This window comes from Pelodiscus sinensis, chromosome 19, assembly GCF_052426305.1.
Source record: "Pelodiscus sinensis isolate ZL-2025 chromosome 19, ASM5242630v1, whole genome shotgun sequence".
NCBI lineage: Eukaryota > Metazoa > Chordata > Testudines > Trionychidae > Pelodiscus > Pelodiscus sinensis.
Window position 1 is genome coordinate 28,878,628 of NC_143070.1, and position 17,598 is coordinate 28,896,225.

Genomic DNA, 17,598 nt, shown 5'->3' on the forward strand with positions numbered 1-17,598 from the left:
GTTACTAACACCTTGGCCAACTCCGATTGCTGCAGGGTTAAGAAATTCTCTCTTGTTAATTCTGTGCCCTCAGGAAGGGACCAAATCAAAGGAGGCCAGGCCCCCACCTGGGGACTCCAACCCAAACCCTGAGACCAAGGGGGTTGACAATCCAGGTGATCAATGTTTGCTGCACTTGTCCCTCCACTCAACCCTGCCCAACCTCAAGGCCAACTCTACAGCCCCAGCGGCTGGGGGAGATGTGCATGGCCGAGCCTCTGCCCACTGAGCTGTAGCCTTCTGTGCCCAGGGAGCCAGACACCGCCAGGATGGGAAAGCAGGAGGGAAATGGGGACTGGTCGCTCTTTCGGAGTCAAAGGTCTTGTCTGGGACCATAGAGTAGAACAGTTTTACAGCCCACTGGTGAGGAGGGTACCATGGCTTAGCGAGCCCATTATGGTTTGACACAAGGGGCCCACGGGTGTCAGTCTCACAAGTGGTCCTTTAAGAAAGGAGCCTTGGGGAGCTGCAGGAACATTGTGGGCTCTGGAACGAGGGGGGGTGAGGCAGGGGTGATGCTCATTAGCAGGGGAATTAGCTGAAGTGGTAGAGCACTCACTTAGCCTGCGCGAGGCAGTGGGATCAATGGCCACATTCTCCAAATACAAATCAGTCCTTATCCCTCATTTTCAGTGGCTCCTCCCTTTTCCTACCTGCTCCTCTGAAAAAGACAGACCTGGCTCCCCTTTCTTTTCCTGCAGCAATTGCCATGCTGCAAAGAGAGGAGAGAGAGCAAATCTAGCAGCCCATCATGCTCTGTGATGCAATAGCAAGTGTGTGGGTTATCTAAATTGGGGTGCCCACTGTGAACCAGGCCAGTTGTTCAAACATTGTGGGTTCAAATCCCACTACAGTCACTTTAGCTGCTCACTGAGTTCCAGGGTAGCTTTTACAGAACAGGCTATCCTTAGGCTGACACGGGGGTGTGCTTGAGTCCAGACAGATCCCTGCAGTCCCCAATGAAGGCAGGGGCTGGTACATGGGGACTGTTTTGAAATGCTGCAGGTGCCATTGGACCATTTTGTTCATCCCTGTCTCGTACCAGTATTGTGCAACACTCAGGCTATGTCTACACTGCACTGTTCTTCTGGAAAAAGTTACGCAAATTGTGAACCCCGATTTGCGTGGCTTTTTCTGCTTCTTTTTTCAGAAGAGGCTTTTCCAACATTTGACCTGTTTACACTGAGCCAAATGTTGGGGGGAAAAAATCCTTTTTTGGAACATTCCTTCTTTCTCATAAAATGAGATACAAAAGGATGCCCAAAAAGCACGTTGGAAGAGAAGCTGTGTTCTCTGGACTAAAGCGTTGTCTCTGTAGTGTAGACAGAGCTCCAACGTGCTTTTTGGGTCTGTTTTGGGACCCGTACTGTTCAATATTTTCATCAATGATGTAGATATTGGGATAGAGAGTACGCTTATTAAGTTTGCAGATGATACAAACTGGGTGGGGTTGCAACTTCTTTGGAGGATAGGGACATAATTCAAAATGACCTTAGGAAGTTAGAGAAATGGTCAGAGGTAAACAGGATGAGGTTTAATAAAGAGAAATGCAAAGTGCTCCACTTAGGAAGGAACAATCAGTTCCATACATACAAGATGGGAAGCGACTGTCTAGGAAGGAGCATGGCGGAAAGGGATCTAGGGGTCATAGTGGACCACAAGTTGAATATGAGCCAACAGTGTGATGCTGTTGCAAAAAAAGCAAATATGATTCTAGGTTGTATCAACAGGTGTGTTGTAAGCAAAACTCGTGAAGTCATTCTGCCGCTCTACTCTGCACTAGTTAGGCCTCAGCTGGAGTACTGTGTCCAGTTCTGGGCGCCACATTTCAAGAAAGATGTGGAGAAATTGGAAAGGGTACAGAGAAGAGCGACAAGAATGATTAAAGGTTTAGAGAACATGACCTATGAAGCCAGGCTTCATGAACTGGGCTTGTTTAGTTTGGAAAAAAGAAGATTAAGGGGGGACATGATAGCGGTTTTCAAATATCTAAAAGGGTGTCACAAGGAGGAAGGAGAAAATTTGTTCCTCTTGGTTTCTGAGGACAGGACAAGGAGTAATGGGCTTAAAGTGCAGCAGGGGAGGTTTAGATTGGACATTAGGAAAAAATTCCTAACTGTCAGGGTGGTCAAATATTGGAATAAATTGCCAAGGGAGGTGGTGGAATCTCCCTCTGGAAATATTTAAGAACAGGTTAGATAGACATCTGTCAGGGATGGTGTAGGTGGAGCTTTGTCCTGCCTTCAGGGCGGGAGGCTGGACTCGATGACCTCCTGAGGTCCCTTCCAGTCCTATTATTCTATGATTCTATGATCTGTTTTCAAGTTTAGGGTGCAGCGTAGACAGAGGGTTGCAATATGATACGCAATTTGAGCTACAGAAGTTGTCGTTTTGAGCTTATTTTGAAAATGCTTTGGTGTCTACACAGCACGAAATATCGAAATAACCTGCTATTCCTCTAGTCTCATTAACACAGACACAATAGCAAAACTCTACTATTTTCATCACTACACTTTTAAACAAGGAAATAGAGGCGATATATACCTAAATGGCTACATTACTAAACCTAAAATGAAAATATAAAAAGAATAAAACTTTCAGGCCCCCACACCTTGAGATTTGTAGCTCAAAGCTGGAGCTGCTGTGGAAGGAGGTGAAGCTACAGAAGCTGACAGGGGACAATCAGCGGGCGGAGGGTTATTTTTTCTCTTCCCAGGGCTGATGTGGCTATAACCGAGGAGAAGAAAATCCTCAATCCTTCTCCTCAGAAGATGGAAGTTGCAGTTGGTTCTCTCTCTGGTTCTACTAAAGCTGGACTCCAGGACTAGACTTTTTCTTTCTAAAACCCTGCCGAAAGTTGAGATCTATTTTCTTGTAGACTGAGAGTTAAAGAAGAGCATTACCCAGCCTGCAGCTTGAACCCACAACCTGGAAGTTAAAAGTCTCCTGCTCAACCAACTGAGCTAACAAAGACACAATTAGCAAAGCTTCTGACACCCCATCACAGCATAGCAGGAGCCAAGTGTTCTCCATTGCCCGACACAAGGCTCTTTCTTGCCCCAAATGGGGGGTTCTGGTCTATGAGGAGGTTTAAGCTCAAATCCCCCTCCTGACCAGGAACAGAACAGTCAGCCAAGTTCTAGCAGCAAGATCTGCTTCTCTGGTGTAGTGGTTGTACCATTTGTCTAATGCGCAAAAGATCCCTGGTTTGAAGCCAGGTGGAAACACAAGGTTGTCTCTCATTGCTGCTCCCCTGAGTGCCCAGGTAAGTGCAGCTGCTGCTGACCAGCCTGTGCCTGGGATGAGCCCAACTCCCCATGTGACAGAGGGGGTGACATCAGCTGAGAATGCCCCTTGGTGCCAGCCTGGGGAAGGGAGATGAATCAGGCCAGGCTTGTGGCTTGGCCTCCCCTGCCCTGGAAGGCTGGTGTATTGGGCCGGCTCTGCCTGCTGCCTCCCTTGTGTGACTTGCCCAGTGTAACAGGCCAAATGTTGGAAAAGCCTCTTCCAAAAAAAGCAGAAGAAAAAGCTACACAAATTTGTTTTCGAAATGTGCGTAGGTTTTTCCAGAAGAGCAGTGCAGTGTAGACACAGCCTGAGTGTTGCTCAGCACTGGTAGGAGACAGGGAGGGACAAAATAGTCTAAAGGCACCTGCAGCCTTTCAGAACAACCCCCAGTCCCAACCCCAAGAACCAGCCCTTCCCTCCACCCTCACAGGGGTCTGCTGGGAATTGCCTGGATGCCAGCCCATCCCAGTGTCAGCCTAAGGTTTGCCTGGTCTGTAATAGCTGCATCCTGGAAATGAGGAAGCAGCTAAAGTGACTCTGGTGGGACTTGAACCCACAACCTTTGAATGTCTAGCTGGGCTCACATTAACCATTACAGCTTAGAAGTCCAATGTGCTTTTCATTGCACCACACAGCCTGACAGACTGCTGGGGTTGATATCTCCATTCTCTGCTTTGCAGCATGGCAATTGCTGGGGGTCTGTCTCTTTTGGGAGAGGAGGTAGGAAGAGGGAGGGGGCCACTGAAATTAAAGGATAAAAACTGAGCTGTAGTTTGAGAACGGGGGCATTGATCCCACTGCCTCTCTCATGCTAAGCAAGCGCTCTACCACTTGAGCTAATTCCCCTGCTTGCAAAAGGCCCTGCTGCCTCACCCACCTAGTTCCAGAGCCCACAACATCCCTGCAGCTGCTCAAAGCTCCTTTCTGAAAGGGCCACTTGTGAGACTGACACCCGTGTGCCGGCTAGCTCGGAGCTCTAGGACGCGGTGCTCATATCACACAGATGCATCTTAAGAGCAAGCCCCTTATTTCAAGCTATAACGGGCTCGCTATTCCGACATCCCTGCATGGCAGGAGGAGGGAGCGGTTTGGGAATAGCGATTTATTTTGAAATAAGTGCTGTGTAGCCAGCACCAAATTGCAAAATAAGCTATTTCAAAATAGGCACATTGATTATTTTGAACTATGGGACACACCCCTAGTGAGTTAGAGCTGAACTCTGCCCCCAGCTCCCTGCTCCACCCAACCACGTACTGACTCCCTTGCTGCCATGGGGCTGTTTGCACTGGCGTCTTCTCTCTGTAGGCAGGGTTCAGCCAGGACTGAGACTCAGGCAGGAGAATGTGACCCGGCTCCCTGCACCTGGGCCCTGCATTTCTCATCCCTTCAGAGACACTTGCTAGCGGAGGAATAAATCACAGTCACAGGAGTGTAGATTATGAAACTTTGTAGTTGTTGTTGCCTTGGAAACTCCCCACAGACCTTCCCCTGGGGTTCCGGGCAGCCGCTCACACCGCACAGCTCACTTCGAGGTGAGGGTGCTGTGTAGACGTGCCCGTCCTGTTGAGGACCAGTCTGCCAGGGGGAGGCTCTGGCCACTTCCTTTCCTTGTCTCTCTCAGACTGTCTCTACACTGCAGGGCTACGTCTACACTGCAGGCTTTTAGAACAAGAGCAAGTGCTCTTATGTAAAAACTTGCAGAGCGTCTACACTGCAGGTACCTTCTTGTGTAAGTAAATTTATAGTTCAGCATCAGACAACAGGGCTTCTTGTACAGAAGTTATTCCTCTCCCCACCAGGAATAAGCCCTCTTGTGCAAGAACTCGTCCACAAGGAGGTAGTGTGGATGGGCAACAGCAGTTTCTTGCTCAAGAAAACCCTATGGCTAAAATGGCCATCAGAGCTTCCCTGCGCAGGAGAACGTCCACACTGCCATGGGCACTCTTGCAGAAAAGCACTTCTCTTGTGCAAAAGCACATGGCAGTGTAGAGACACTGCTGCGCAAGACCTTTTGCACAAGAACTCTTGCACAAAACAGTTCTTGAGCAAGAAGTCTGCAGGGTAGATGTAGCCAGGGGGTGTTTGGGTTTGTTACCAGCACTGTGCTTTGTACAACAGCCCAGGGAACATTGTGAAAAGCCAAAACCTTCCTGCCCTGGGTGTCCCTGGCCAGTCAGCAAGTGCTGACTTCAGGTGATTTGAAACTAACCCCAAAAGCTCAGGTGAGGTGGCCGAGTGGTTAAGGTGATGGACTACTAATCCATTGTGCTCTGCATGCAGGGGTTCAAATCCCATCCTCATTGGGTGTTAGCAACCTTTGCTTTTGCCTCTCCCAGAGGTTCAGTTCCAGCCCCTCCCACTGCAGCCTGGGGAAAGGGGAAATCTCCACAGAGACACTCCCAGCTGGGACCCTCAATCCCTTCTACCATCAAGGGGAAACCTCACAAAGGAGATTCCAGGCAGCCAGGCCATGGGGGTCTCTGAGATGCCCCAGCCCTTCAGCCTGTCCCACCTGGCTGTTGTCATGGATGCTCTGTGAGGTCACTGCCTCCCAGCCAATGAGCTGAGGTGCTGCAAAAGTTCCTTGTGATGTCACTGCTGCCTTGCAGGGTCATGTCCTGCCCCTTAGCATGTGTGAGCTGCTCTCCCTGTCCCTGTCACTCAGGGCTGGTTCTGGGGCTCAAGCAGGGAACATCAGAGGCTGCTCGGGGGCCACATTGCTAGGCCAGGGCCCTCCTGTGGGGCTGTGAGTGTTGCTGTCCCTGCTCTACAGACACGGCCATAGAGCCTCAGGAGGCTGCAGCGGTGGGAGACATGTCCCTGGTTTTGGGAGGGAGACAGGACGTGAAGGCCCATGATTCAGAGCCAGCTACTGATACCCATGGAAAGCTGATTTTCATAGGGATGTGATCAGCCCTTGCTGTGTATCTGGCTTCTTTAAAGGGGTTTTATCAGGAGTGAAAAGTTGAAAAAGGGCCATTTAGGAGGGTGAATTTCTGTCTCTGGGGGTGTTTTCTATGTGCCCCAGTGGCCTAATGGACAAGGTATTGGCCTCCTAAGCCAGGGATTGTGGGTTCAAGTCCCACCTGGGGTGACAGTTTCCTTTCACTGATAAGGAACTTAGCTTTCTCTGCCTCTTTGAGAGATTTGGTAAGGATGCTCTTGGCCTCTACAGAAGCTATTCAGGTGTGGCTCTGAGTGCTAAAAGCCCAGGTAGTCAAAATGAAGGGGTACATTTTGCTCTAGAAGGCCCAGCAGTGACAGACAGAGGGAGGTGGCTGTAGCAAAGCAGGGTCTGTCTGGAGACAAAGTGGAGTCTGAGGATGAGAAGGCCCATGAGAGGCAGAGACTCAAGAGCGGGGGGGGGGGGGCTAATTACTTGGTCTGGCAAATTGACAGAAAATCCCCAGGGCCTGAGCATGGTGCGGGCGAGGCCCATGAGGCAGTTTGCCTGGTGGGTGTTGGGGGGTGGAGAAGCTGTGAAGCTCTGTGAGTGGATAAGGTACCTGGCTGAACTGCACCCCCTGCTGTGTGTGTGACTCAAACTGTCCCTGGGTGGCCAGGGGAGACCTCTCCTGTGTCCCAGAAGCTGCCAGGCTCTGACTCTTGCCCCCTTTTTGCCCCCGTCTAAATTCTCTTTTAAATTGGTCTTTATGGTCCTGCTCAGGGTGTTTTTCTCCTCAGCAGCGCACAAGAGAGAAGCTGTTGCCAGTGGCCCTGCAAGGCAAGATGAGCTTTGCCTGCCCCCCTCAGCCTGACTCCCTACTTGGCCCCATTCCTGCCTCCCTTCCTGGGCTGACCCAGTGGCCGAAAGGGGCTGCGGCTGCTGCTGACAGGGAAGAAGCTGGGAGGCAAGGTGCTGGCAGCAAGAGATTCAGGCTGCCTCTTTGCCCTGGATCTCAGTGTGCCATGCCGGCCGCCAGCCACCTTGACCAAACCTCAAACCAGCTGGATGAGCCAGCCCACGTCACAGTGAGTCACTAGTGGCCCTGTCAGAGAAGAGCCATTGGCAGCTGTAGAGACAGGTTTCAGCTGCCAGAGGTACCTTTCTGAAAGGGCCATTTGTGAATTGCATTCTGCTCAGCTAGCTGATAATGTTGATAATGGTAAAGTCATGTGTTCAAGCCCCATGCTGGCCACAGAGTTGTTTGCTGTGGTGACTGTTTTACCTCCCTTTAGCTGCCTGCTATGGACAGGGAAGCAGAAACAGGCAAGAGGCTGAGGCTTTTCAGGAAACAGGCCAGAGAGCTGGTAGGAGGCTCCAGCCTGCACAGACCCAGTGGCTAAAAGGGCCTTGGCCTGGCCTGCTTTCCCCAATAGCAGGGAAAACTCTTCTCTTCCCTCTATTGTGGGGCTACTCCTGGGCCTGCTGGCTCAGCTGTTTAGCGCTTGATGCTAATAATGCCCAGGTCACAGGTACAAGCCCCATGCAGACCCCACAACAGGCAAATTAGTTTTGTTTGAGCTGCTCCCCACGAAAAGCGGTGAGAGGGAGCCCTTGGCTGTGGGACCCACTTGTGCCTGTTGTTCAGGGTTAAATAAGATCTTCCCCAGGAGGCTGCCTGTTCCCTTCCCACCTTGCATTGGCTGGGAATCAAATCAAACAAAGGGCAGCAAACGCCAGGCACCATCATTGTCTGGGCCACAGATAAAGTCCCTCTTGGAGCTGTAGTCCCAGGAGGAGTCTCTGCAGGCCCTGCAGTCCATGCGGAGGAATGCGGACATTTTTGGCCAAATGGCCAATGGTCTAGCAAAGAAAGGTCATCTCCCTCCTACCCCCACATCCTAGACCAAGTCAGAGCCACAGTCAAGGAGTCGCAGCAGAGGTATGTGAGGGAGGAACCGCATTACTGTGCATGCTCTTGGAGAGGATGAAGAGCTGTGAGAGGCAGCTCACAGCTGCAGGACCTGTTTTTTCAGGGTTCAAGTGAAAAGGCTCAGCAAGGAGCTTTGATGCTCTCTTTTTACACTGCATTGGCTGGGAATTGAACCCAGGTCAACTGCTTGGAAGGCAGCTATGCTCACCACTATACCACCAATGCCTGCCTGTAAAGCTGCTGGGAAAATAAATTAGGGAAACCCACGTCTGCCATGAGGCTGGCCAGAGGTGAGAGGGTGCCTGTGTGGTTTGGGTAAAGCAGAACTTCTTGGCCATTAGGCAAAGACCAGAAGTGGTGACGCTTGGGTAGTGGCTTCCCTGCACTCTCTGTGGTGTGAGGAGCTGGGCGGAAGAGGAGTCCCAGAGGTTGTTGGGTGGGAGAGTAGTCTCCTTCAGGAGAGGGATGCAAATGGAGACATTCAAAATTGTAAATGAAATTGGGATTTAAATATCCTGCGCTACATTTGCATAATCGCATCCGGGTGCTGTTTCAAAATACTTTATTTTGAAATAAAAAACACTGTTTAGATGCAGTTATTTTGGGAGAAAACCCTTCTTCTGAAATAACCCTTAAACACTCCCCTCTGGTCTGGACCTAACAGCAGTGTCAGCGTTTGCTAGTCGGGGCTCTGGACAGCCCCTGCACAGAGGGAGATGGCAACTGCGGGACGCCCTGGCCAACTGTCCCAATGTCTCACAGCAGAAAAGAAAACAAAAGAGGCCAATGCAAACAGCCCCTGGCAGTGAGGGAGTCAGCACGTGGGTGGGAGGGGCAGGAAGGTGGGGGCAGATTTTGACTCTAACTCGCTGGGTGACCTTGGCCTGTTCAGTGAATCTCTCCCTGGCTCCATGGCCCTGTCTGTACAGCAGGGACAGCAACACTCACAGGCCCCACAGGAGGGGGCTGGTTTGATGCTTCACCCCACGGCCCAGCAATGAGCCCCCAAGCTCCTCCTGTGCTCAGGGATCCAGGTTTCCCATGTGAATTCTGTGGGGCAGGTGGTGTCAGGCCTGGGCACTGGGATTATTTACCAGTTTCCCTGGCCCTGGGGCACTGCTGCACTCAGAGCTGTGATGGCTGAGTGGTTAAGGCGTTGGACTAGAAATCCAATAGGGTTTCCCTGCGCAGGTTCAAATCCTGCTCACAGCGAGGCCTGTGTTTTGGCCACACCCCTAACCAGGGCAACAAGTTGCACAACCCCTGGGCCACTCTCCCCAGTCAATCCCTTTCTGCACCTTCTGAGAGAGACGTGGGACATGGGGCCTCATTGTGGGTCCCTGAGCTCTAGGGAAACTCTCAGCTCCTGCAGCCTCTGCCCCCTGCCCAGCACCCCATGGCTCAGCCCTACCCCTGGGGGCTGCCCTGCTCCAGTGTGTGATAGTTGTTGAGAGGATGGAGTGTCTGGGGCTGCCCACAAAGGTCCATCTATTAAGGGCAGAAATGTTGGGGATGTGATGTGGGTCACCCCCCCCCCCGGCCCTGTGTTGGGAGCAAAGGTCTAGAGAAGTATTGTATGTGTGTGTGTGTGTTTGTTTGTGTGTGGGGGGGGCGCGGGTCTTGTTTCCTGCGCTAGCTCTGCAACTTCCCCCCAAGGTCTTGGCCAAAGAATTAGTAACAGAATATTTGTCCAAGTTTATGTACAGAAAAAAACTGACAAGTATGTTTATGTTTCTGTGGTGTAGTGGTTATGGTGTTTGCTGTTTGCTTAATATGCACAATGCAAAAGGCTCCTAGTTCAAAGCCAAGCAGAAATTGGGGGAGCTCTGATCTTATTGTGGCTCTCCCCAGGTAAACACACAGCTCCTGCTGCTTGGATAAGCTCAACAACTGAGTAGCCAAGGAACAGCAGGAGGCCTTGTCCTACAAAGCAAGGGAAGGGCCAGTGTGTGTGTCCATCAAACAGACAGCCCCACACTCAGAGGGCCCCCATCTCTTGCACTCCTCAGGCCCAGGGAAGCACATTAGTGCCAGCAACATGCTCATGTGGTGCCATCTTCCAGCCAGGCCAACAGGAAGTATTTCTTGTGGCCTTACCAGATTTCCCCCAAGTGACACTGCAACTCAACTTTCTTCCTGCAGGACAGCTTTAAACAAACCCATCAACTTGAAGTTATTAGCCCCTATCAGCACATGCCAAAGCCTGGGATTGAACCAGGGACCTTTAGATCTTCAGTCTAATGCTCTCCCCACTGAGCTACTTTGGCCATGATAAGACACCTGTCTGGCCTGTAATTCTCTGTCTGGGACATTGTGTAGCTGGGCCGCATGTCGTCATGCCCTGCCCAGGAAGGTGAGACTGGCCTGTCCACAGTGCCCCTCCCCCACAGCCCAGATTCCCTCTAAGCCAGGCCTGGGCAATACAGGCCAGCGGGCTGGATCCAGCCCATGAAGCCACCCAACATGGCAGCAAGAAGCCTCAGGCAGATTCCCTGCTCGCCCTGCCCCCACGCACAGCTGAGAGAAGGGGCTGCTGGGCCCTTTGTGTCTCAGCTCTAGAGGAAAAGGCTTCATGCCTGGTCCCTGCTCCAAGCTTGTTTGTGGCCAATGGGAGCTGCCTGCTTGAAGCCCTGGCCAGTCCCCACAAGCTCTTATTCACCCAGGCTGGCTGGGAGTGAGCCACGTAAGTCTCCCAGCCAGAGCCTGCCTCTGGCACCCCAGCCCCTCCCTTGCCTCAACCCACAGGTACCCCACATAAACCAAACCCTCTGCCCCCCTGAACCCTCACCCCTCCCAGATCCTGCACCCCAATCCTCTGCCCCAAGTCACAACCCAACATGCTGCAACTGTTCCTGCACCCCAGTCCTCTGCCCCAAACTCCTGTCTGCACCAACCTGCAACCCAGACCCCTCCCTGCCCCCGTTAATAGCATGGAAAAGTGCAGCCCTGGGAGCAGTTCCCCATGAAAACTCATTGCCCACCCCTGCTCTAAGCTGTGCAGCAGCCCAGCGCCACAGCTGCCATGTCTCCCCAGAGCCCTTAGGCTGGCTCTGGGGAGGCCTGAATCCAGGCAGTGCCCAGCGGAACCCAGCAGGGGCAGAGGGTACTTGGGGTGGGGTCGGGGGCTGTTCTGAAAGGCTGCAGGCACCGTTAGACCCTTTTGTCCTTCCCTGTCTCACCCCAGCGCTGAGCAACACTCAGTGTCGGTCTGAGCATCCGTCCTGCTCTGGGACTTGTCTCTGTGGCAGGAACCTGCCCAGGCGGCTCTCGCAGTGAGGCCCTTCCCTGGCAGCACCAGAGGACTCTTAACAGCAGCTGTGTTGACGTGCCCTGAGTGCTGAGTCAAGGGGGAGGCAGGACCAGGGGGAGAAGGCTCTATAACTGTGTAAGAGGGAGGCTCTGCCCTGGCCAGTGGGGAATCGTTACCTTTCTGAGGCACCAGGCCAGGGCTACTCGGAGAGGCAACGATTCCCCACTGGCCAGGGCAGAGCCTCCCTCTGACACAGTCATGGAGCCTTCTCCCCCTGGGCCTGCCTCCCCCTTCACTCAGCTCTCAGGGTTTGTCGACACAGCGCATTTACTTTTAAAGCTATTTTGAAAGAAAACATTTAAATAGCTTGTTTCAAAGTAGCACATCCACGCTATAGGGAAGGCTCAAAATTGGTCCGAATCAGGAACCCCTAATGTGGATGCTCTACCTTGACTTAGAGCCCCAGGACGCAGTGGGCAGTAATTACTTTGACTGGCCCTGGGGAGGAGTTATTTTGAACTAGCAGCGGTGGAGCATCCACACTCCAGCTATTGCAAAGTAGCTATTTCAGAAGAGGCGTTATCCCTCATGCAATGGGGTTTATAGATATGGAACTAAGTCATGGTGGCTTTTGAGGGAAGTAAGTAGGAAGAGGGGCCACTGGAGGCACTTTGCCCTCTGGCTGGCTCTGCCTGTAGAAAAATTACAGGGGAACTCCACACCCACTGGAGAATGTGGGTATTGATCCCACTACCTCTTGCATGCTAAACAAGCAATCTACCACTTGAGCTAATTCTCCAGCTATTGCCAAGCCCCACCTTTTACCAATTCTTACCTTTGTCACAGGGACATCTCTCCGCTAGGTCAGTTAGTTGGTGGGAAAAGAGAACGCTCCAACGAGGCTCCTTCTCACACTCATTCTTGTGACCCTCATGAGTCAGCGGAGGAGCTGGCAGGAATGACCAGCGGGCAGCAGGGCAGCACACAGGTGCCATCACATCAGGCTCTCTGAAGGAAGTCATCAGGGTGATGTGTCTGGGTCTGCACTGACTGGGCAGAGCTGTAGGTGGGGCGTTTGAAGTGGGGTACGGGGAAAGTTTGGGTAAGTGAATGGAACCCTCACCTTGCTGGACTAGTGAGCCTGGGAGGCAAAAGACATCGCTCAATCCATTTGAGCTGGGACGGTTGCTCGTGGGGCGTTATGAACTCTGTTCATGGTGTTTTCCCAAGTTCATGCCATGTCACTTCTCTCTCTCTTTCATTAAAAGTTTATTTTCTACACTCAGACTCTGTGCTGGCGAGTAGGGAAGCATCGCCTCTCAGAGGTGCCCAGGGGTACGTGAATTTCCCAGGCTACTAGTTGGCGGCTCAAGCTGGTTCTATGTGAGCTGAACCCCTAGATATTGAACCTGGCTCTGGTTGCTGCCGGCTCTATCCAGCAGAAGGCCATCACAGCTGCATATACGGGGGGGGGGGGGGGGCAGGACAGGGAAACTGATAAATAATTCCAGTGCGCAGGCCTAATGTCACCTGCCATAGAATTCACACAGCAAACCATTTGAACAGTTGTGCAGAGGAGTTCTGGCTATTCTGGTCTTAGGCTGCCTTGGAGGTGAATTCTGCTGCAAGGTCTTCTCTCCTCTGCCTTGGTCTTCCTTTCCCTCTTCTCTTCTCCCATTTTCCTTCTTCTTGCTGGTCTCCTTCTTGGACCCCAGTTTTTACAGAGAAACTCAATACTGCTTAGTTCTTCCTTAACCAATTATTTTAGTATAATTTCAATAACCAAATATAACATACTGTAACAGAATTACCTAACCAATCATACCCCGCCGCCTTAGTTGATTTACATCTAGCAAAATCAATTCCACAGCAGACAGAAACAGATGCAAACCAGACTATCACACAGACAAACAATAGGAAAGTGAGGACAAGAATCATAGAATGCCCATTGCACAACCACAACTATTAGTAAGCAGTCTTTTGCCAGACAAAATGCTGTTAAGTTTTCTCTACTCACCGAGAGATCTGTTTCCTGCCTGGTGACAGTGGGTGCTACTAGGATAAGACCCGCCCCCAGCCTTGTGTAACACTATTTAAATGACATGTAGCTGGAATATGAGCATGTGACTCCAGGCTTTACAACTAATTGCTGCTGCTCTTCCATCTGGCTGCATAAGAAGGCTTCAGTTTAGACCTACTGAATACCTACAGGCCTTCCAACGGGGTTACAGAAAAACCACAGTGCTACATAGGACCTTTCCAGGCCAAAGATAGCAGGATCCACAAGCACAGACAAATGGAAGCAAACACAACTGCAAAGGGACTCACACCCTTAATCTTTTGATCTGAAGTCAGACACCTTATCCTTTAGGACACACACCCTTGTGGTGACTACAATTGGACTTCCTGAAATGTGTAAGTAGGGAGTATTCTCCCTAATCCATCAGGTTTTATTATTTTCCTTGTTTGGGGGTTTAGAAATCACGTATGAGCTGGTGAATTATTCTTATTTTGTGTAACTAAGGATTGCAGCCCAGGGATTTATCCTGAATCTATGTTACTTCATGGCTATCTACCACCTAGGCTATCTCCATACTGCATCTCTCTTCTGCAAAACTTCATACAAATGAAGTACTGATTAGCATATTGCCATATCATTTGCATAATTAATTGGGGTCTGTTTTTGCACAAGAGGCTTTTGCGCAAAGACGATCTGTGTAGACTGGGGCTCTTCCTGCTTCCCCTGGCTCCAGCCTGGCCTTGGGCCTCTTTCCTGTCAACTTTATGGGGCCAGAGGAAATACAGGGGACCATTTCAGAGTCTGGTTGGGGGCTGTAACCTGTCCATGCCGTGATGGGGGAGGGGAGAATGTCACACGGCTTCTACTAGAACTGGTATTTAAATAAAAACAAAAAATAAACAAGCAGCTGGGATGGGGCAGCTGGTGGGAGCCAGGAGAGCAGAGGCAGCCTGAGCACTGAGAGTCCCAGGTGCCCCCCAAAAACATCAGGTGTTTGTCCCATGCTGCAAGGGGCAGCACTCAGGGCTCTGAACTTTGCAACCTGAGTTCTATTGTCAGTGGGATTTTCCTAGGCTGGTTGTTGCAAAACCCTCCTGCTTTAGATTTCTTGTCCTCAGGCTGGTGAGAAGAGATTTTGTGCCTTCTTCTGGGTGTCTAATGTCCACTGGTGCTCGGTCTCTCATCTGGCTGGCTCAGATGAGCTGGGGCCATGGAACCTACCAGCCTGGCTAGAGATGCACGGGGCTGAGTTTTTGAGTGTTGTCTGGGACCATAAATTGGAACAGTTTTGGAGACACTTTTCTTTTTTCAGAAGAGGCTTTTCTGACATTTGGCCCATCTACACGGGCCCAAATGTGGGGAAAACCTTCTCTTTGGGAAGAGCCCTTATTCCTAATAAAATGAGGAACACAGGCCTTCCGAAAGAACAGAGTTTTTCCCAGATACAAAAGGTATCCTGGAAAAGCTCTATATTGGACTTGTAGCCAAAAAGGGCACCATGGCTTAGTTGGCTAAAGTACCTGCCTTGTAAGCAGAAGAGCCTGGGTTCAAATCCCAGTGGTGCTTTGCTGATGTTTTCCTGCATCCTTCTGGGACACAGAAGAGGCCTCCCCTGGCCACCCATGTAACTGCTGATTGGGGAGGGATCTTGGGAAGAAGGAAACCACAAGCCTGGAGCAGGTGCAGAGGCTGCTGTGACTGGCACTGGCAAGGCAGGGCTCTGACTGCAATTGCTGGGACAGGAGAGCCAGCACCACAAACCCTTGTGATTCACTGGGGGTGTCAGCTCCCAGAGATCCTGCCCGGGATGTGAATGTAGACACATGAAATTAAAAATGAAACAGGGATTTCAATATGCTGCACTTCACTTGCATATTCACACATCAGTGCTATTTGAAAATACTTTATTTTGAAAATATAGTATTAAATATGAAATAAGCGTATCTCAACAGCATTTTGTATTTCAAAATATTTTATTTTGAAATACAAAACACTGTTGAGATACACTTATTTCCCGAGAAAACCCTTCCTCAGAAATAACCCTTAAACCGCATTTTATAAGGAGTAAGGGTGCTTTTGAAAGAAGGGTTTTCTTTCAAAATAACTGTGTCTAGACAGCACCTGTTTTTTCAAACTAGGGTATTTCGAAATAGCGGCCAGACGTGATTATGCAAATTCCCACTTCATTTGCAATTTCACTCAGTTGAATTTTCATTTCTCTCTGGAAAGAGGAATGACATGTAGACAAACCCTCACATAGGGGAGATGCAAAGATCAGAATTTTCCTGCCTCCCTCAGATTGTCTGGCTCCTTTGTCCCATTTCCTGCCTTCCTGCCGGAGCTGACCCAATGGCTGAAAGGGACAGCAGCTGCTGATGGGTAGGAGGTGCGTGGAGAAGATGGGCAACAAGATCCTGAAAGCAAGAAGGACCAAGGACCAATTCTTTCTGTGCCACTTGGCCTTAGATCCTGGCCACCCAGCATTCACTCTGATGAGGTCATAATACATGAAGGAAGAATTTTGAGTGACAGCCTCCTCTGAGCTGGAATCCCAGTTCCTACAGAGTTCACTGGAAGGGGACAGCCCAGCAGGGACCGAAAACCACTGCTCTGGGTGACATTTGAATTCCCAACCTCAGCATGTCTCCTATGCGCACTGCTTTATAAATACTGTGCATTGACCCATTGCACCCCTGGAGAAGATGTTTGAGTGTTTTCTCCAAAGTCCTTACATTGAGAAAGTGAAGAAGCACAAAGTAGAACTGAGTGAGAGGGGCAAGAAGATCAATATTCAAGGATTTACACAAACCAACATTGCCCCAGTAGGACCTACTGAGTTTGAACTCAGCTTGTAGGATTCAAACTCCTGAACCCTGCCCCTTACACTATGGCTACGTCTACACTGGCACCCCTTTCCAGAAAACGGATGCTAATGTAGACTTCGGAATTGCAAATTCCGCGGGGGATTTAAATATCCCCCGCAGGATTTGCATTTACATGGCTGCCGCTTTTTTCCGGCTTGGAGATGAGCTGGAGAAAAGCGCCAGTGTAGATGGGATTCTCCGGAAAATAAGCCCTTTTCCGGAGGATCCCTTATTCCTACTTCCATTAGCAACAGTAACCTACAGAAGGTTTGCAGAGGGCAGGGCTGTGATTAGCCGGGCCTGGCCTGAGCACCACTGAGGAAATCCACTCAAAGAAAATTGCTCAAAACCAGGCCTGCTGACAGCCCTTGACTGGAGACCTTTCCAAAATAGGCCACAAACCAGTCACACTGAGCACTTCAGCTGCCAATCCAGCCTGCAGGAAGCCTCATGAGCAAAACCCCTCAGATACCCCAGCTCTTTCTGTGCCACAATCAGCCCTTGGCTTACACACAGGTGAGGGGTTATACAGCCCAATCTCTCCAACCCAGAACAGATCCACCTGGTTCTAAAGAACCAGCCATGAATCCCTGGACAATTTATACTTTAGATCTTACTCACCAGATCATAGTGGACCAATCCTTTAGAATCTAAAGGTTTATTAATAAAAGAAAGAAAAGGTTGAGAGTAAGTTTGTTAAGGAGAATACATAGTATACATCAATCAGCAAGTTCTTGATGCAGGATCTTAGTGGAGATGTTATAAACTCCTAGCATAAAAGTCTTTGGTGTACATTGTATGTCAGGATGGGTCACCAATCCTTTCCGTGTCTCTGTCCTTAGCAAAGCTGCATTCAGGATAAGTAGCAAGACGGAGCCTCCCTCATGGCATTTGATATTCATTTCTGGTGTCTCCCAAACTAGAGCTAGTCACATGATCAAGTGACGTGTTTCATATGCCAGCAGTCATTGTGCCCTGGCTGCTTTGCAGCTTTCCACATGCATTCCTCAGGTGTGTACTGCCCACCCTGAGAACCATTGTCCTTCGAGCCATACTGATTAGCAGTCACTCATTGGACATTCCTTCCTCATGACAGTCCATACACAGCATCAGCAGAGCTCATAGTCATAACTCCCCATACAAACTCCAAACTAGTACATGAGTGCCACACATAGAATCCACACAATATCAGCTTTCATTTGACACCTCGCATGGCCCACTCTGTACCAAATTTGGGGCAGTTTCCCGTGAGCACAACAATGATGTTAAGGTGAGTGTGCTCACCTTAAAATCCAATAACGTGACAGAGGCCTCAAGAAA

General features: G+C 50.4%; 6 non-coding genes across 6 annotated transcripts; 4 read left to right on the forward strand and 2 right to left on the reverse strand.

Annotated features, from left to right (window-relative positions):
* The first annotated feature begins 5,548 nt into the window (after nucleotides 1-5,548).
* On the forward strand, nucleotides 5,549-5,630 carry TRNAS-ACU (transfer RNA serine (anticodon ACU)). The gene has a single exon. It is a non-coding gene; the product is annotated as a tRNA-Ser (tRNA).
* Nucleotides 5,631-6,348: 718 nt separating this feature from the next.
* On the forward strand, nucleotides 6,349-6,421 carry TRNAR-CCU (transfer RNA arginine (anticodon CCU)). Its single transcript has one exon. It is a non-coding gene; the product is annotated as a tRNA-Arg (tRNA).
* Nucleotides 6,422-8,297: 1,876 nt separating this feature from the next.
* On the reverse strand, nucleotides 8,298-8,369 carry TRNAG-UCC (transfer RNA glycine (anticodon UCC)). Its single transcript has one exon. It is a non-coding gene; the product is annotated as a tRNA-Gly (tRNA).
* Nucleotides 8,370-9,274: 905 nt separating this feature from the next.
* On the forward strand, nucleotides 9,275-9,356 carry TRNAS-CGA (transfer RNA serine (anticodon CGA)). The gene has a single exon. It is a non-coding gene; the product is annotated as a tRNA-Ser (tRNA).
* Nucleotides 9,357-10,338: 982 nt separating this feature from the next.
* Nucleotides 10,339-10,411, reverse strand: TRNAF-GAA (transfer RNA phenylalanine (anticodon GAA)). The gene has a single exon. It is a non-coding gene; the product is annotated as a tRNA-Phe (tRNA).
* Nucleotides 10,412-14,906: 4,495 nt separating this feature from the next.
* TRNAT-UGU (transfer RNA threonine (anticodon UGU)) lies at nucleotides 14,907-14,980 on the forward strand. The gene has a single exon. It is a non-coding gene; the product is annotated as a tRNA-Thr (tRNA).
* Nucleotides 14,981-17,598: the final 2,618 nt, after the last annotated feature.